Source organism: Dermacentor albipictus, chromosome 3, assembly GCF_038994185.2.
Source record: "Dermacentor albipictus isolate Rhodes 1998 colony chromosome 3, USDA_Dalb.pri_finalv2, whole genome shotgun sequence".
NCBI classification, from domain to species: Eukaryota; Metazoa; Arthropoda; class Arachnida; order Ixodida; family Ixodidae; genus Dermacentor; species Dermacentor albipictus.
Genome location: NC_091823.1, coordinates 3,256,310 through 3,275,912, shown reverse-complemented (window position 1 = coordinate 3,275,912; position 19,603 = coordinate 3,256,310). Strand labels below are relative to the sequence as shown.

At 44.0% G+C, this 19,603-nt stretch overlaps 1 long non-coding RNA gene across 1 annotated transcript; it reads right to left on the bottom strand.

Moving 5' to 3' along the window:
• Positions 1-10,420: 10,420 nt before the first annotated feature.
• On the bottom strand, positions 10,421-16,552 carry LOC139057166 (uncharacterized). Its single transcript, XR_011512609.1, has 3 exons — positions 16,360-16,552; positions 15,405-15,516; positions 10,421-15,222 (listed from the first exon to the last, which is right to left on the bottom strand). It is a non-coding gene; the product is annotated as an uncharacterized lncRNA (long non-coding RNA).
• Positions 16,553-19,603: the final 3,051 nt, after the last annotated feature.

The window sequence follows — 19,603 nt, the reverse complement described above, 5'->3', positions numbered from 1 at the left end:
TGCACTAACTAGCCCAGAAAGTAGCTTTAATGAAATCACGTTGGTAGTGTCTAATTTATGGCATTCACAAACTCAGCCGGACATGTTAGAGCTACAGTTAGTATCCACAGTCTTGAAAGTGCTTTGTTTTGCTTTTGTAAATAAACTTTATTACAACAGTAGGAAGATACCTATGAAGAAAGGAGTCAGACAAGTAGACACAATCTCTGCAGTGCTATTCACTGCGTGCTTGGAAGAAGTATTCAAGCTATTAAACTGGGAAGGTTTAGGAGTAGGGATCGACGGCGAACACCTAAGCAACATTCAGTTTGCCGATAACATTGTTCTATTCAGGAACACTGCGGACGAGTTACAACAAATAATTGAGGACCTTAACAGGGAGAGTGTAAGAGTGGGGCTGAAGATTAATATGCAGAAGACAAAGATAATGATAAATAACCGGGCAAAGGAACAAGAGTTCAAGATCGCTAGTCAGCCTCTAGAGTCTGTGAAGGTGTACGTCTACCCAGGTCAACTAATCACAGGAAACCCTGACCATGAGAAGGAAATTCATAGAAGAATAAAAATGGGCTGGATCACATACGGCAGACATTGTGAGCTCCTGACTGGGAGCTTACCATTATCACTGAAAAGTAAAGTATACAATCAGTGCATTTTATGGGTGCTGACATATGGCGCAGAGATTTGGAGACTGACAAAGAAGCTTGAGAACAAGTTAAGGGCCGTGCAAAGAGGGATGGAACGAAGAATGCTAAGTATGACTTTAAGAGACAGAAAGAGAGCAGTTTGGACAAGAGAGCAAACGGGTATAGATTATATTCTAATAGACATTAAGAGAAAAAAATGGCGCTGGGCAGGTCATGTAATGCGCAGATTAAATAACCGTTGGACCATTAGGGTGACAGAATGGGTACCAAGAGAAGGGAAGTGCAGTAGAGGATGGCAGAAGACTAGGTGATGCGCCAAAATTAGGAAATTTGCGGGTGCTAGTTGGAATCGGTTGGCGCAGGACAGGGGTAATTAGAGATTGCAGGGAGAGGCTTTCATCCTGCAGTGGACATAAATATAATGATGATGATGATGATGATGACAGTAATCCTGTTTTGGATATGCATTAAATGTTGCACATCCGTCTCGCAACATTTGTAAACGTAATTTTGTATTAAAAGAACTGGAGCGCACCTGCTACAAAGATGGACTGATACTTTTCTCATGCAACTTCCCCAATGTAGTTTCATAGGCTAAGTAACGCTGCTGTGCTTTGAAAACGTGTGCTTTAATTTATGTTGAAACATGTTTAGGATAATATATCTGCATACAAGCTGTAAAAGGTTTTGATAATTGCACAGTTTACACACTTCATTTTTATTTGATACTCCAATATCCCAACTGTGTTTGTTAATCTGTTCACGTGACAGGCAATGCATTCAGGGTTGTATATTCAGTTCATTTTAAAAACGTCTCTTCAGGCGTGTGGGCACCGGCATGTGTGCTATTTCTAACATGCTTTATCAGTGCCTCAATCAGATTTCTGTATGTCATATGATGATCTCTATCTGGGTTTAAAAGATTGATACGTACATCATGCTATTTGGGCTTGTAGGCAGCACAGTGAGATCTATCTGCTGCCTGCCAGTCTGGTAAAAAGTTCTATGGGTCAGGTAGGAATATATATCACTCTTAGAAGGACCCGTACAACCTATACATATTCCTAAGAGACTATAGAAATTTCTATCAGTTTTTTTTGCTAGGGTACTGATGTTAGGTTTTTAACTAGTGATGACACTCCGGAGAGACATTACTGGAGACATTGCCCCGCTGGGCACGTGCAGAGCCCAGTGGGGGTGAGATATGGACTTTGCGCCCGCTTGCGAGAGCAAGGATGACGTGGCATTGCGGCGGCGCCCTCTCCCCTCACGCAACACCTGGCGCGCTAGAGCGACGGCAGATGTACCCTTTCACCCGCTCTGCTCCATAGAGGCACAATGTGAGGTTTTATTTTGTTAAATCGAGAACTTTGTCAAATTGAAACCACTTGATTAGATCACGCAACATGCCATAAAATTGATGCAAGAGACAAAATTGTCATTTTTGCCTATGTTCACACTTGCTGTAGCAGTTGAGCATGTACTCTGCCTTAACAGAAGAAACGATTAAACATTCTTAAAAGCTATATGTCAGTGATACTAAAATCACCAGAACTCAATTAGGCCTACTATACCCACATTTTTCTTTTTAATTATGGCAAATCAGGCAAGATATTATAGTTGATTCTAGGTTTTCAGTGCTCATGAATGTGACAGTGAAAGTATTGAACGTCATGTAGTGTAATGCAACGAAAACAAAGACACAAGAAAAAGCAAAACACAGGCATAATTAGGCGCTTGTGTCTGTGTTTCATTTCTTCTTGTGTTCTTGTTTTTGCTGCGCTACACTACATGCTGTTTCATGATGATCAACGAACAAGCCCACATTGCCGCCCCCGTGTAGAGAACAGGAAATTTCGTTATACACTTAAACTTTGATATAACAAAGTAGGTAAAATCGGCAATTCGCTTCATATATAGAAATTTCCTTGTATTGAAATTCGATCTGTTATGCAAATGAGTACAGTCGCCGATCGATTTTTGTTGCACGGAAAGGGGCCATGCAATTTTCCGAATTATTGGGCAATAAAAAAAAAGCAAGTTTGAATGAGAAAACATTTTATTTTGACGAATATAGGTGTCAGCGATGAATGATACGGCGGTTTCATGCCACGTTGATATCATCAGTGGCACGAATTAAGTGACGCCATATGCTTTCGCGTGCACTCCGCCCCCAAAGCGTCGCGCGGTCGCACTGCGACGACGCTATCATGAAAAGCGCCGGCAGCTAGGAGCGAATGCTTCGTCTGCTTCTCGTTCCAATGGGTCATCAAAACTCGAGATTGCGCAACCTTCAATACTAAACGTGCGGGAAAGCAGCTTACATGATGCCACGCCGTCTTGGCATACCCGCTCTTCCCACACGCAGCAGATTACCTCTAGAGCAGGGTGCGCGGCTGCATATGCGCTCAGCCGCGTTTACAGCTACGCGCAGTCATGGCCGAGACGCGCGCCAACTTACCCCCTACTCCGCCCCGTCGCGCGCGCTTGATCGCGTTACCGCGAGCTCGCTTTCCTTCCCCACTTTGCCATTGCTCGCGTGGGAAGGCCGCACTTATGAAGCCATCATCTTTCTTATCTCACCCTCGCACCTAAAGCACAAGTGCGCGGGGCGCGATAGGATCTGGTCGCACTTGGACCTAATTTATACGGAACATGATGCGGCTCCAAGCTGTTGTTCTTGTCGCACTGCACGCAGTTTGAGAGGTGCGTTTGCAAGCAGCAGCTTGTAATTCAATCATTTGACTATCTGCGTCCGCGGAAGTTACCATTGATTGTCTTGGCACTCCTCTGCGGCAGAAGCGAAATTTCGTTATATTGAAATTGCACACAAACACACTTCTTTACATTGAGGCTCTAAATGCATGGTGTTCAATGAAGAGGTTATGAAAAGTTAAATACTTCGCTATATCGAGAATTTCGGTATACTGAAGCGCTTAACTGTATGAAGATTTGAATGTATATACCTTGTTGTGCAGCTCCTTGGGTCATGGTTTCTATGACTATGACTCATATGACTCTGTATCTGTTGCGTAGAAAATCTCTCTTGCCCCGTTTCCCTACCGTTCTCCTTTTGGAGGAGCGCCCTCTTGATGCTATCCTTGTTCCACTCTTGGCCCACATCATTTCATGATCGAGGCATGTAAGGCCACAGTTCCTTATGCGATGCAGCTCTGACATCATGCGTACCATACAGAATTGTACAGGAGCCTGAGCCCATGCATAACCATTCTTCTGATCAAATGTTAATTTTTAGACTGACATCCTTTCCTCTTGCATGACAGTTATCACTGCTGTATTGTTGCTGCTCTCTCATGTATGTATACCAATCAATTATCTTCGTCAATTTCTTGAACATTGAGTTCAATCTTTGTCAACTTAAGTGTGTGTTGAATGTTAATTTTTTAAAACCTGCCTTCACAATCTGCCTCCACCTAAACCATTTAATAAGCATCCTCAATTCAGTCACTTCTCCATCCTGACTTCTAGGTGACTTTATTAAAATTGTTTAGGTTCCATACAGTATTGCTGGTCATGTATTCTCTTATAAGTTTATTAGACAGTGAAAATCTTCAACTTGACTGGAACCTGTGTAACATAGATATCATAATGCATCTTTTCAGTTTTTCCAAACTATGTCTATTCTGCTGATTCTGTGGGCTGTCCAAATTTTCCATGTTGGTGTTTTCAGTTATCATTGAACCAAGGTATCCGTCTTCTCTATGGTTTACCCTCAAGACTTCCCTTTCATCTACTCTGAGAAATTGGCATGCGGCTACCAGATGTGGGTAGCTTGCCTCACAACACATGCACATGCTCAGCTACTTTTGCCAACCTTTGTGTTAGATGTCAATCAGCATGAGCGAAGAAGCGAGAATGGGGAATTATGAAATTAAGGCAGAGGTTCGAGCATTAAGGGAAGTCATACTTATGAGGTGAGTAGATCTGAAGAAAAGTATTCAGAAATGTTAGGAATTTGCAGTTTCCTGTTTATTGGTCTATTAAACACTCCCTAGCTATTTCAGTTATTTCATCATGTGTTGCAATTTTTAGTTGCAATATGTTCTTCTTAAGTGCTGCCACACTTAGTACTAGAAGTTTGAGAACTTACATTTCTTATTCACTTGGTTCATTCATACCTACAAGCAGCAGTCTTTTCACTTTACATCAGCTATTGAATGTAATGCCCAGATATGTTCTCAGTCTACTTCAGTGGGAGTCACTAACACAGTGAATGATCATGAAGCATGTGTGATCTTAAAAAGTGCCTTCATGTGATGCAGCTGTAAGTTAAGGTAGGGGATGCTTTGGAAAGCATTTTATGTGGCTAACATGAGAATTATTTTATGCCAGAAAGCACACAAATATTTGTGTTTATTTCTGGTGTTCTTCATCCTTATTTACTTTCTTGATTCAGCACATATATATGAAGCAAGAGATCTTGGCTTGTTCTTTCTTTACATTAGCAAATTACATTAATCATATAATAGCACACTTTACATAATTGAGCACATTAAAAGTCACTTGGCGAGCAAAACATGTACTTGTATTTTTGAATATCCCAGCTTAATGTTTTAGTGTGTGCAGTTTGGACGTGATTCTTGAGAAGCACTATACATCTGCTTCAAGTATATGAGGTATAATTGCTTTTGCTTAAAAATATTCCTAATCTTCTTTGATAGCTGTCCTTTTTTTTACTAGACAATATAAGCATGGTGCTTAATTCCATGATAAATATGCCTGCTGTTACTGTATGCATCAGTGTTTGACTATTCGTTACCTACTATTCCTATTAGAAAAATGTATTTGCCAACCTCCAATTATTTGCATTGAAGTAGTGAAGAGTTTGACAGCAGCCTGTCTGGTTTGGTCAAAAGAGGCACAGTAAGTAGTTTAAATTAGATGCTAACCATAAAAATGAAAAATAAGAACTGGTTCAACTGGAGCTTTGTTCACAATCTTTGCAAACAAGGCTTTCAAGTGGGAGCCGAAGCATCTATCTTGTATGCCCGATCTTCATTTGCTTATTATTATTATTATTATTTGAATTCATCTAGCCCTAAAGAGGTGGCAATTTATTTCGAATACTACTCTTTGCATTTTGTTTCCATTGCAGAGTTCTTTTTCTTTAAAATAACTTCATGCACCACACAAGTACAACTCAAACATTTTCATTCTTTCAAGGACGTCACACCTAGTGGAAGGTATTCTGCACTAACATAATTATTTTGAGATTTCCAGTAAATACGTAGTCCTCATAAAAAGTATCTAAATAATTTTGGCCTAAGCGGTTATACATTAACCATGTAGGCTTCATCAGCTTCTGACATCACTTGGTCTTGGCAAACTTGTGAGCTGACAAGTTTGAGCATGCAGTCACTTCCCTCCATATTTGTTTCGATGAAGGCTTGCCCTTTGGTGCTACTCTGGGTCCACCCTCGTTTCCTGTGATTACCACTAAGGGCTTCAAGGCACACACCCTCAGGAATACTGTTCATGCACAAACCTGGTTCTTTCACACTTTTACTAAGACAGACATTGAAAGCAAGGATGGCATCACAATGCGTTGGCGGGCTAGTTGGTGCGAATCCATGAATACTTTGTTTAGCGCAAAACGACAGACACCTTGTCCGAAGCGCCTTGTCCTGTCGTCTTTCTTGTGTCTGTCGTTTTGCGCTAAACAAAGTATTCAAGGATGGCATAGCAGGCATGTTGGTTACAGAAGTACTTTATTAAATAGCTTTGTAAGTATTCATCTTGTTGACATTTCCATATCCTCTTCTGCTGAATTAGCTGGGGGAGCATGTCTCCTTCTCATGCATACCCCAGCCCAGCAAATCAGAATTTCAGCAGCAAATGAAATGGACATTTCCACTAGGTGGACACGGAATACATCCCCTGTGCTCTGTCCTATCTTTCCACCCTTCTCCATGTATTTTACTCAGTAAACTACTGGCTCAGCATGTTGGCTACCTTAATCAACCTTCCAATATCAGCACTTAAAAGGTATACAATACAAATAAGGCTCTGTAAATCCAAGCAGTTAGGCTGGCGATTGCTGCTGTTATGCACCATACAGGCAGACGCAATGGCTTCACTGTAGCTTTCTAAGTTAACTTTACTGAACTTTGAATTTAGAGAAGGCAGAATATAAACACAGACTAGCATCTTATGTGCTTCACGCCTCTGCTTTTTTGTGTTACTAAAATAAGTATGTTGAACCTAAATGAAGTAAAAGGAAATTGTCACACTAATTTCATTTCACTGTCTTTTTAAAGGTATAGCAAGATTTTTTAATTGCATTACGAGTTGTTACTTCTTTCGATCTTAATGTTCATTTCTCATACTCCAATTGGACTACAACTGTTCCCTCACCCACAGCTATCAAGGCCTTATGGCAACTTTGGAAGCTCTCTGAACTGAGTAAATGCTATGCATTGCATTATTTCTTAATACATTTTCATGGCTGCCTTTAACCTCTATAGTTCCTCATTAAAGCCAGCATCTCTCTTGTCACCACACTAAGAGCTTGTGGTAATGTATGCCTAACAAGAAAGATGGGTACTTTGTAGTGCTAGTATGCTCTAAGTAAATTGTTTTATGCAAGAATTTCTGACATAATTGTCTGACAAATACTGCATCATGTTTGCTATTTTGCCTTCTGTTTCAATTTCACTGCATCTATACATTTTACCAGTGCATGAGTAGGGTTCAAGGCTGTTCTTTAAAATGCTCATGAGCACTTATTATGATCAGTTCCCCATATAAGTGGTTTTGCTGATGAGAATACAGGAATACAAGCAAAATTGACATGGAACCAACATATAGATAACGTCTGCATGACTGCCTATCAAAAGTTATATTTTCTGAGAAAAAAAAACTGGAACATGCATCACGTAATGTAAAACTTATTGCATACACGGCCTTTCATTAGGATGATACTAGAATATTCAGCCGTTGTTTGGAGTCCCCATCAAGTTACGCTTAAGAGGAAGTTGGAAAGTATACAGAGTCTGGCGGCACATTTTATTTGTTCGACATATCGAAGGAAGGAATCGGTCACGCTTATGTTACAGCTTTGCAACTTCTATCTTCTTGAGGTATGTAGGAAAAAATATAGGCTGAAGGTGCTTTATCAAATAATGCAGGATCAACTTTAGATTGATAAGCTCAAATATCTACATGCTCCAGGCAAAAGATACCTGGAACTAACCACGACTACGTCATAAAGCCAGACCATACCAACAGTGATACATATCGATACTCATTTTTCCTGGATGCGATAGAAATGTGGAACCAATTGCCAAACGCTACTGTTAGCCTAAAAGATGTCACCGACTTTGAAAATGCTACTGAGGCATATTTATGGGAGTTTTCGATTCAGTTTTGAAGTGCCAAGTGATATGTGCTACTTGATATTCATTGTACGTATTTTGAGAAATGTCAGAAGTGTGCTGAACAGCATTCAAGTGAACATCTTATTCACTGTGAATTGACAAGTGCTAAGCAACTTTACGTACATTGACATTGTCTATATTTGATTTATGTAATTGTATTGTCCTCTCTGTTATGACCCTCTATGAGGGTTGACAGTGTTAATAAATAAATAAATAGACAACGAGGAATGTGGGTAAGTACACTTTATTTTCAGCACACATGTTTTTTTTAATGAACGGCTGTTATACTGCTAAAATCTGCACATTTAATAAAAGTACACTGCTCTGCTTCATCACTCCATGCTAAGTGCAAGTATCCTGTACCAGGAAGTCAAACCAAGACGTGGGATGTTCAGTCTGTGAAAATAAAAACGAGTTTGAAACATTAACGTGCAAAAACTAAAGCACACTCAAGAAAATAAACACAGCACAGGAACATATCTAATGAATCAGAATTACCTTTGAGAGCAAACATATAGTTTCTATGGCACAGTGAAGCAACCTTATTCCTCCGGCTTTTTTTGAGCGCGAGAAAATATGAAAGTGCATGCGTTCTCCCCATATTGTGTATCTGTCACCTATTCACACACAACAAAGATGGAAGAAATCAACAGTTCAGAAAAAAATGGCCGTGTAAACATTAACTGCATGCTTACGAGGTCGACAAACCAACGGTTCAAAGCATCACAGCCACGTCCGAAATAGCGCCGAAGGCTGGCCAGTACACTTAGGCGCCTCGGCGCGCGTAATGTATTAGGAGACGGCAGGTGCACGCGTACACCATTAAGGAACACATATTATATATGTCGGTGAAAGCGGTCACTCTTCAGTTCTGACATGCTTCACCGCGTAACACTATTCTACTGCGGCGAAGCTGACTTCAGGACGCCGATTTCTTCAACTCATCTAGCGAGGCAGGTCCGTTTATCACGCTTGGCAGCGTTTGAAATTTTCTGCATTAATTTCGTTTGTTCTTTTTAATTTTATTATCACAGTGACCCTGTATCACGCAGTAGCAGAGCTAGTGCAGCGTCGTAGCTGCGTTAGGAAAGGTAAGCGTGTATGCAGCAGGCACGGGGGCATTGGCTCTTGTTTGGAAACTTCAAGAGACGCTCTTCCGCGCAGCGATACCATTTGTATTATCAAAAGAATGCAGGTGATGATTAAATGAGCCGCAGCAAAGCTGTAAAAAAGCAGCAGTAATGCTGTTCTAAGATCCTCTCGCTCGAGCGAGATGGTCTTAGAAAAAAAGCGCGATGTAACGCGATCTGACGGAACAGCTCGTCATGCCAGTGTTTTCTTACGTCCTCGTTCTTACGCGCACCCTCCCCTGCATCAGACTACTGAATGGTTCTGTACGCACTGACGATCCTGATGGAGGCAATACCACTCACATGAGCAGATGCCACTGCCCATTCCACATGCCGGTGGCAATTTGACGCGGCTATGAGGCAAAATATGCGCACAAGGTACCTAATGGTAACGCATCAAACAGCTCACAGCCCCAATCCTTTATTACACGCATATAGCGTGGAAAGATGAATTACTCACGCTCTAAGTGGGCACGGAATACGAACCGCTTCGCAGCGCAGCCGGCTCCGTAAGACCATAGAATAAAGAACAACTTTAGAGAAGGGAAACTGTACCTTTGGCAGTGGTTCGAAAATAAGCAGCGGCAGCGCATGGAACTAACTTTCGGGGACGCCAGATGACGTTGCTCAATCCGGAAGCGGAAGTGCAAACTTTTTTTTTTAGCGCAAAATTCAATATGGCCGTTTTTTGCCGGTCGCGTACGCTGGTACGTGCCGTGCTTGCCCTGCAGGCTATGCGGCATGCCTCAATGCCTTCGCTGCCGCTCAGCTGGTGCGTTCTAATTGCCAAGAGCCTCTACTGACGCCCATACAAACAAGCCACAAGTGAGTGAACAGAACGCGCGACTTTATTGGCAGAAGACAAGCAGTGTACATTCTCGTGCAATAGCAGAAATAAAATTTGCATGTCGAGATACGCTGGAATCATTGACGCGAGCTCGTAAACGGCTCACCGTCGTCGTCGCACGTGGTGGTCAGGTTAACGAGCAAGAACCAGCAGCGGAAAAATATTGGACAGAGTGTGCCACTTATTTGCAGCGACAGTCGCCGTTAAAAATGCCCAAATTGCATTGCGAAGCAATCGGGAGACGCAGGCATCTGCTGCCGGAGCCTACACAGCGACATGGGCTACCCCAGATTTTAGCCGTTCACTCCTTTCCAACCTGCACGTTTCTTTTCTTTCGGGGGCCGCTAATGTGTGGCTCACACTTGGTGTCTCCCATTGTCTCGCTATGGACAAGTCGCTTTCGTGGGCATCGCCTCCATCAGCTACTTTTGCGGGCCTTTCCACCCATGTAGCTATCAACTTCATACGCATCGGACTATGTAAGCACGTATGCTGGTCTCCGTTCATGCCTAATCGCGGCCGAGAAAGGCCAGAGGCACAATATGCCCATTGCTGCAGCAGGAAAGCGCGAACGGGGAGCACGAATCACGGTGCATGAAAATTGGGAGTCTATGTCGCTGTGCAGGCTGCAGGAGCGAATGCTTACTTCGAGAGACTGCTTCCCAGTGCAACCTACCAGGCCGCAATATTCTAAAAACATAACACTGCGACCATAACCAAGTGACATAACAGCAAAATTAAACAGCAATCAGTCACCGCATGAGGTTCAGACAATACGTTATACATTGGCGACGAACTATATGGCAACAGTGAGCATTCACATACACGGGTCTCTTAGGGTACATTGAGCTGCCTACCTACAGGCGTAGTGCCCGACTTCGTCGCACGTGGTGGTCTACTAACGAGCAACAATCAGCAGCAGAAACAGATTGGACAGAGTGTCCCACCTGTTTGCGGCGACAGTCGCTGTTAAAGATGAGCAATTTGCAGTGCAAAGCAGTCGGGTGACGCAGGCTTCTGCTGCCGCAGCCTACACAGCGACATGGACTACCCATCATTTTAGCATTGACACCTTTCCAGCCTGCATGTTTCTTTCTTTTGGAGGCCGCTAATGTGTGGCTCACACTTGGTGTCCCACATTGTCTCAATATGGACAAGTCGCTTTCGTGGGCATCACCTTCATCAGCCACTTTTGCGGGCCTTTCCACCCAACTTCATACAGGTCCGACCATGTAAGCACTTATGCTGGTCTCCGTTCATGCCTAATCGCGGCCGAGAAAGGCCAGAGGCACAATTTGCCCATGGCTGCAGCAGGAAAGGGTGAATGGGGAGCACGAATCACGGTGTGCGTAAATTGGGAGTCTATGTCGCTGTGCAGACTGCAGGATCAAATTCTTACTTCGAGAGGCTGCTTCCCAGTTCAACCGACCAGGCCGCAATATTCGAAAAACATAACACTGCGACCATAATCAAGTGACATAACAGCAAAATTAAACAGCAATCAGTCACCGCATGAGGTTCAGACAATACATCATACATTGGCGACGAACCATATGGCAACAGTGAGCATTCACATACACAGGTCTCTTAGGGTACATTGAGCTGCCTACCTACAGGCGTAGTGCCCGACTTCGTCGCACGTGGTGGTCTACTAACGAGCAACAACCAGCAGCAGAAACAGATTGGACAGAGTGTCCCACCTGTTTGCGGCGACAGTCGCTGTTAAAGATGAGCAACTTGCAGTGCAAAGCAGTCGGGTGACGCAGGCATCTGCTGCCGCAGCCTACACAGCGACATGGACTACCCATCATTTTAGCATTGACTCCTTTCCAGCCTGCATGTTTCTTTTCTTTTGGAGGCCGCTAATGTGTGGCTCACACTTGGTGTCCCACATTGTCTCAATATGGACAAGTCGCTTTCGTGGGCATCACCTTCATCGGCCACTTTTGCGGGCCTTTCCACCCAACTTCATACACGTCCGACCATGTAAGCACTTATGCTGGTCTCCGTTCATGCCTAATCGCGGCCGAGAAAGGCCAGAGGCACAATTTGCCCATGGCTGCAGCAGGAAAGGGTGAACGGGGAGCACGAATCACGGTGTGCGTAAATTGGGAGTCTATGTCGCTGTGCAGACTGCAGGATCAAATTCTTACTTCGAGAGGCTGCTTCCCAGTGCAACCGACCAGGCAGCAATATTCGAAAAACATAAAACTGCGACCGTAACCAAGTGACATAACAGCAAAATTAAACGGCAATCAGTCACCGCTTGAGGTTCAGACAATACATTATACATTGGCTACGAACCATCTTACAGGCATAATGCTTGCCTTTGTCACATGTGGTGGTCTGGTAACGAGCGACAACCTGCCGTACAAACAGATTGGACAGAGCCTTGCACCTGTTTGAACCAACAGTTGCCGTTGAAGATGAGCAACTTCCATTGCGAAGCAATCAGGTGACGCAGGCATCTGCTGCCGCAACCAACACAGCGACATGGACTACCCGGCATTTTAGCGTTAACTCCTTTCCAACCTGCACGTTTCTTTTCTTTCGGGGGCCGCTAATGTGTGGCTCACACTTGGTGTCTCACATTGTCTCGCTATGGACAAGTCGCTTTCGTGGGCATCGCCTCCATCAGCTACTTTTGCGGGCCTTTCCACCCATGTAGCTATCAACTTCATACGCATCGGACTATGTAAGCACGTATGCTGGTCTCCGTTCATGCCTAATCGCGGCCGAGAAAGGCCAGAGGCACAATATGCCCATTGCTGCAGCAGGAAAGCGCGAACGGGGAGCACGAATCACGGTGCATGAAAATTGGGAGTCTATGTCGCTGTGCAGGCTGCAGGAGCGAATGCTTACTTCGAGAGACTGCTTCCCAGTGCAACCTACCAGGCCGCAATATTCTAAAAACATAACACTGCGACCATAACCAAGTGACATAACAGCAAAATTAAACAGCAATCAGTCACCGCATGAGGTTCAGACAATACGTTATACATTGGCGACGAACTATATGGCAACAGTGAGCATTCACATACACGGGTCTCTTAGGGTACATTGAGCTGCCTACCTACAGGCGTAGTGCCCGACTTCGTCGCACGTGGTGGTCTACTAACGAGCAACAACCAGCAGCAGAAACAGATTGGACAGAGTGTCCCACCTGTTTGCGGCGACAGTCGCTGTTAAAGATGAGCAATTTGCAGTGCAAAGCAGTCGGGTGACGCAGGCATCTGCTGCCGCAGCCTACACAGCGACATGGACTACCCATCATTTTAGCATTGACTCCTTTCCAGCCTGCATGTTTCTTTTCTTTTGGAGGCCGCTAATGTGTGGCTCACACTTGGTGTCCCACATTGTCTCAATATGGACAAGTCGCTTTCGTGGGCATCACCTTCATCGGCCACTTTTGCGGGCCTTTCCACCCAACTTCATACACGTCCGACCATGTAAGCACTTATGCTGGTCTCCGTTCATGCCTAATCGCGGCCGAGAAAGGCCAGAGGCACAATTTGCCCATGGCTGCAGCAGGAAAGGGTGAACGGGGAGCACGAATCACGGTGTGCGTAAATTGGGAGTCTATGTCGCTGTGCAGACTGCAGGATCAAATTCTTACTTCGAGAGGCTGCTTCCCAGTGCAACCGACCAGGCAGCAATATTCGAAAAACATAAAACTGCGACCGTAACCAAGTGACATAACAGCAAAATTAAACGGCAATCAGTCACCGCTTGAGGTTCAGACAATACATTATACATTGGCTACGAACCATCTTACAGGCATAATGCTTGCCTTTGTCACATGTGGTGGTCTGGTAACGAGCGACAACCTGCCGTACAAACAGATTGGACAGAGCCTTGCACCTGTTTGAACCAACAGTTGCCGTTGAAGATGAGCAACTTCCATTGCGAAGCAATCAGGTGACGCAGGCATCTGCTGCCGCAACCAACACAGCGACATGGACTACCCGGCATTTTAGCGTTAACTCCTTTCCAACCTGCACATTTATTTTCTTTCGGGGGCCGCTATGTGTGGCTCACACTTTGTGTCCCACTTTGTCGCAATGTGGACAAGTCGCTTTTGTGGGCATCACCTTCGGCAGCCATTCTTGCGGGCCTTTCCACCCATACGGCTATCAACTTCATACACTTCGAACCATGTAAGCACATATGCTGGTCTCCGTTTTGAGCAAATCATGGCCGAGGTAGGCCACAAGCACAATTTGCCCATGGCTGCAGCAGGCCAGAACGAACGGGGCGCACCAGTTACGGTGTGTGTATACTGGGAGTCTATGTCGCTTTGCGGACTGCAGGAGCAAATGCTTACCTCGAGGGACTGCTTACCAATGCAACTGACCAGGCCCCCACATCTGTAACACAGTTACCACAACCAAGTGTGGCAGCAAAACCAGATTCTGCAATCAATCACTTCACTGTAGCTTGCACAAAGACACAGGCTATCAAGGAAGAGGAGCAATCATCAACGAGACTAGGAATATGGAAAATGAGAAAGCTTGCATTCAAGAGAGAAGCCACTCTGCTCTGCAAGCATTGAAGGCTAAAAACACCAAGAAAAGTAAAATGGTGCATAGCACATGTGCATAGGTTAATGCAAGACGCATGCCGATGCTGCATCAGCTATTTCAGGAGAGTAATTGCGCATGACAACATACACTAGAAGATACTGCTACAGATATGTTAGGCTGCTAGACAGTGACTGGTATTAAGTATCAGCGAAATATCCAAATATAAAGGTTGACCTTTATATTTGGATGAGGATGAATAACCTCTAACAAAAATGGGCAATGAGAAAGCTTGCATTTATAGAAGAAAAATTACACTTCGCACAAACGGAATTAACATGGCTTGGAAGCTGATTAAGGACGAACTGATGAAACTCAATCTTTTGGCCAGCGTCGTCCGTGCTTGGTCAGATGTTGCAGGTGCATCTGAAGACGAAGAATTTCTAGAAAGTCCTTTTTGAGTTACTTGGATGACTCAGCCAAATGTCCGTGCTGGTGGAATGGTGGCTGAAGCTCTTTGCAGTCTTAACACAGTCCTTTGCAGACTTGATATCTCATCCATATTCTTGTGCATGTGCTTCTTTGTTCTTGGTGTAAAAGCCTTGCAAATTCGGCTCCAGCCCCTTCCTGTTGGTGCAGATAGGAGCTCCTGTGATGACCAAGATGTGTTTGGCATAGACTCTGTTGGGGCAAAACGGTGACACGTGAGATACAGCACAGATTAGCCAAATTTATGTGGGTTTTATATGTTCGAACCAATTATACTGAACCATATATATGAACAAACATTCATATCTGCTGCAAACAGCAAGCCAATACAGCATAGATCAAACATATTTATTTCTGAACCATATGTTGTTTACCTTGTAGTAGTAGCCAATGTCCACACAATGACCTTGTCGTAGCAGGCAGCAGCTTCTGTTTAGTGCGTGGAGTGTGTTGCCTTATACTGGTGCCGTCCTCATTACTGCATGTCTGGAACAGAAATTTTGACTGAATCAGAAATTGAAAAAGCAAAGTTTTGCAATATGAAATGCAAAAAGGTGTGACATATATGTTGTAATGATTTGCGACTACAGAACACATGCAAATGTACACTGTCTATTCTAGGGTGCTTAAGCAGCATGTTAAATAAATATTGCTATTGCCCATAAAATTGATGTCTGCCTAACTACAATGCATGTCAACAGCGCAAGTACTATTAAGATCACAAATGAGAACATTTGTGGGTTCATTTATGCTCTAGAAGTTATCACACTGCTAGTTACTCAAGCAAATGCATGAAAGTCATGAAGCTATTAGAACTGATGCATTATTTTTCTCCACGAACGTGATGCACCGCTTCACTACTGCAAAAATAAATGCCCTACGGTAAACCAATCTGAGCAGCAAGAACATTTGGAACCAACAAGTACGAAATATGGGTGAATTATCATGCTTGCAACTGTTTAATACATTAAATTCTGTACTTTCACTTCATTTTACCAAAGGATTATTCGGTTTTGTGGACGAAAGACGTTGCCGGCCGACTCGAAAAAAAAGTTTAATATGTATATTGATAAGGCTACTCAGTCACCTACAACCACGGCTACAATAACATGAAAAATGAGACGCGCGTTCCGATATCGCTCTTTCTTTCCTGGTTGTGTGTGTAAACCAAACGACAGCCTCGCAAGTAAAGGTTTATTTAGGAAACAGCAACTGAGATCCTCACTGCCCATATGTAATGCAGGATCTAGTTCGTTAACTTGTGCCCGCCTGGAAGATAATGAGACGGATATTATATAACGATTGAAGCAGCGGTGTTAAACGACTCACCGTTATTGCCGTTGTCAGCCGCAGCAAAATCCAGCTCCCGTTTCGATGCAGACCTGTTCCGAATGGCTCACGACCGAAACCCAACTGCCGGGCTTACATGTCCGCTTGCAAACACGTAACTTCACCCCAAGTTACATAGAAGCGCAAGAAACTAGTTTTAGAAACAAAGAAGCAACCAGTCTTGAGTGTACGAACGAATGAATCCGTGCCGCCGTGCACTCGGAAATACCGGTAAAAATTTTAAATCCAGGCCAGAGGTCACGTGAAAGATCGATGATGCTGAACGCTATTTGCGTTCATAATGGCGAAGAAACAATAAACTTACTAACAAAGAGTACAATATCTAATTAGCAATGATAATTTTGCCCTGTTTTTATGTAAAAGAAAATGCTTCGGTAATTGTAAGAGAAAGTTTGTAAGATAAAATTGCGCTTATTACGACGCCTCTGCCGGGAAATGTTGGAACTAACGAACGCATCCCGAGGTGATGCTATAGGTCGGCTTTGTTATCAGCGGCGCGCGGTCGATTTTTTCGCCCTCTGTGGCCATTAGTTGAACTTGAGAGTGTACGGGGCCTGGTAAGACTACAGTTGCTACAGTGTAGTAAGACAGACGCCATGGAAATAAGCGGATGTGACATCATGGGTTATAGCGGACGTGACGTCATGGGTGAACGTAGCCATTTGGGGCACCTTTCGTCTGCTGTGCCCCGGGCTATAGTGCCTAGAATATACTGGCTAGTGTGCCGTCTACCCGCTCTTTTCAATGGACGAGCGTGGCGCCGCCTGCAATGAATGCCCACGATGGCCGGCAGAGGTCGCTGCAACACGGGTGGGTGCAGACTGCGCGTGTCGTCTGCTTCGCATATCAGTATCGCAGCTGTTGCGTCGGTTTCTGTGTTTGCGTTTTCGGTGTTATTACAGCGTTGCGTGTTTGTTCTTGGTGTTGTTAAAGAGTGAGTGCGTGGCTGTTATGTTCGTGTGCCTGTCATTGCGAGAACTATGCGGCGGCGGTGAAAAAATGCCGAAGCTATAGAGACAGTGCAAGGAGAGGACCTGCTTTGTGCCGTTGTGTGGAAGCGGTTACCACTCGAACAAAGGGCGTGTATCCTTGTTCACTCCACCATCTGATACGAAGCGGCAGCAGAAAGGGGCAAGAATGATCAGGAGAACGTACAGAAGGCCGGCACCAACTGCTGCGGTTTGTGAAAAACAGTTCAAAAACAGCTTAGTCGAGCGCGCGTTCTCTATCACCGTGAATGGCGTTGTCCACCAGATTCCCCGCGATAAAACACGCCCACGGTGGAAGTATTCTTCCATCGTGACCACGCCTGAAAACCTAAGCTATACCCACGATATTTCCTGAGTATGCTAAGTATTCAGCTTACTTTTCCTGAGTACCAGGGGCAAAAAAGAAGGAAAAACGAGCAGTAGTGCTTTGATCTACTATACTGCAGGTTATGTTGCACGAAAGATTGCTGCCCAAAATTCTTGACCACAATGCAGGCTTCCTTTACGTAAGTAAAGCTGAAGCTAGTACAGACGCTGCTTCATTATTGCACTTAATTCCCATTTTGACAATGGAGGCCTTGCTTGACGTCAACCGCTGCAAAAACAAGCAAAAACAAGTTACATGTAGCGAGTATAGCTGATTTTTCAGGTCAGGTGCAGATAGCTGGCCTTTCCCCAACCAGGGTGCCCAGAGCATGAAAAACCAGCTTTGACAGCAGTTGCAAACTTTTTTGTTTTCTTGAGGTTTCGGGTTATTTCTTTTTTGTAAAAGGCATCAACAAAGAGGGAAGCGCAAAGGCAACGGCAGAAGCTCCTGAAACTGCGTCACTGCGCGATCTATTCATGTATGTGTGCATTATCTCATCCAGGGCTGTCGTATATGCCTGCGTTTGACTGTTGTTACGCATGAATAAAATCTTTGTTACGCTTAAATGAAATACCTGTTTCCTATTTTTGTTCACGTATATCAGACATAAAAAGAAATCTGCACGTATTTACCAGGTATAAAAAAAATGTATAGTACACGCAACACCACGTGCAGTCCATTTTACACGCAATTTTTTTGCTTATTATCCTATCCTCGTGGCCCAATGGGAATTATGAGGAGATGGGTACATGGTTTACAAACAATCAAAAACATTCAAACCTATGAGGACAACAATAAGATAGTATGCAGAAATAGCAGCAAATAAAATAAAAAGAAAGAACACAGAAATTCAAGTCATTTCAAAAGATGATTGGTTACAGCCATAGAGTTTCTAAAAATACCCTAGAGGGAAATGTGGCGCTAGTGTCTACGGGGGTTCTCATGAGCGTCGCCTCAACCTACATGGGAATGATGGGAAGTACAGGCTTCGGATTGACTTCGGTCTATAGACTAGTGGCGTTTGGGCCGGCGTTGGGCGTACCCGGTGAACGCAACGGGTACGTTGCGTTCACCCAAATAGCCAACTTATTACTGATTTGGCTTGGCTCCCGTTGGATTTTTAAAAGGCGGCGGTAGTGCGCTTTGGACATTTCTTGAATTTCTTGTGAGCGTCTGTCAAACAAGGTGTAACCTTTCTCTATGGTGAAACCTTTACGAGGTGTTTCTGCGCTGTATGTTCGATTTAAGTGGTCTTCGCTGCCGTGGTTAGTTTGTTTGGCTGGTTAGTACATGTACAAACGGTCTTTTGTGATGTTCTGGAGTTGTGGAAGTTCGTCGCCCCTATTGCAAGTACTTGCGTTGTCGCGACATCATTCGAACACTTTACGATCAGAGCAGAAACAAGTGCTGTAACTTACCCTGGTTATTGTGTAGGCGTCAGCTCTCGAAGTATTGGTCAATGCACGGTGGGAGCCCGTTTTATCTGCGGATGCGTGCTTGCACCAACTCTGACGAAACTCTGATCATTCGGGACCTATGAAAGCAGTGCTGTGTTGTTTTTGTTCCCTGCTTAGTTCGCCTGTTTACATACTCGCCTGAATGTGTGCTATTCTGATTTGTAAGTTTTCCCCCGTTGGTCTGTACCAGATACCTCGCATTCAGCTGCTTGTCACCTGTGGTCGTTTTATAACTGCTGCAGAATTTTGTCCTTAAGTCGAATAAACTTGGGAAGAAAATCGTGAAGCTTTACTCCCGAAAAGCACTTGTACGTCCATAGAATTTACAGTTCAAATACAACACATATCCTCATTTAAATTTTAGAAGAATTTATAATTTCAGTAAATTGAAATTGCAGATAAACAGAATT